Here is a 1,446-nt window from a genome sequence, read left to right on the forward strand (position 1 = left end):
TTTCATATCAGTAAATAAAACAATGAATAAATAAAGCCACTTTAAATTCTCAGGAATATTGGAGGTGGGGAGTTGAAAGATGCTCTCATTTATTCCTTGGTGAATAAATGAATGTGGTCCTATCAGGAGTGAGAAATTCATCAGTAAATTGAATAGGCAAAGCTCAATATAAAGAATTATTAACTATTAAAAGTCTTAGATTAACAGTAGAATAGCTAACGAGAAGAAAGAAGACCCCTGTAGGAACAGCAGATGCAAGGTGTAGCCACGACTCCCACAGCTGGGATTGAATCCACAAGGAACACGACCAGACCCCCACTCCAGAGCTGAGCCCCAGATCTGGTTGGAGAAGACACAGCTGTGGCTCACTGGATGGCAGAGAAGTCACTGCGGTGCTCTACCAGTGAAACTTGCCAGAAATCCACCTTCTAGAACTTGACAGGAAACCATCCTCTGGGGTGCTAGAAAAAGAAGTTCACAGGTAAGCGTCTCACTCGAGGCACCTCTTCTACACAACCACCTGAAAATGGAGACTCTAGGAGAAGCTGCTGTCCTCAGGGTGCTGGTGGCCACTGCACGGCAGGAACCTGGTACAGGTGCACTGTGGGAGCTGCTCAGGGCAGAAGCCTCCCATGCTGCAGGATCCTGTCAAGAGGATAAAGAGGAACCAGGGAGAAAACCCCTTCCTTCCTGTACTCTCTTCTGACAAAGTTGAACATTGCGCCAACTGACAAAAGAAAATACTTCAAAGGCCCATGTCCACTTTCACAGAACAAACAAAAGTTGTATTTGGAGCTAAGAGCCAAAAAAGCATTGCTCACCTTTGACTACTCATCTTCTACATGCAACCGCTACATACATTTGAACCACATATAGCAATAAAACAGCTCTGTATTTCCACTTCCTTCAAGATACAACTACCTTTCTTACGGTTGAAACATATCTCACCCTTTTCCAAAAAGGACAAAATGCACGATTGCAATCATGCCATCACTGATTATATTAACAACTCCTGATATTCAAAGTCTTTCTGAAAATTCTGTTACCTGAAGACTACCTTGTAAAGTTAATTTCCAATCGCTTGAGTAAAAAATCACAATGGAAAGGAGAAAAGAAAGTGTGTAGCATATACAAATTAGCACACACATATAACAAGCAAATAGAAGATAAACAAAAGTACTAGTCTTTTATTCTGCAATTGGTCACGAAGCTCTTAAGTAATACCTATGGCTTCCTTCATTGATTCTTACTGCATATTTCCGCTGCCCTCAGCCAAAACTTTGGCTGGACTGAGATCCTTGCCAGGCTGAGTTACCCAAACTTTTATTTCACCCTCAATTGTCTTGTTTTATTATTGGTTGGTTCAGTTTTCCATGAGCTTTACCATTGGCTGTGAAAGTATTAAGACTCCAAACATAGTATTCACTGCTTTCATTGTGTACAAGC

The sequence above is a fragment of the Pteropus vampyrus genome, unplaced genomic scaffold, assembly GCF_000151845.1.
Source record: "Pteropus vampyrus isolate Shadow unplaced genomic scaffold, Pvam_2.0 Scaffold639, whole genome shotgun sequence".
NCBI lineage: Eukaryota > Metazoa > Chordata > Mammalia > Chiroptera > Pteropodidae > Pteropus > Pteropus vampyrus.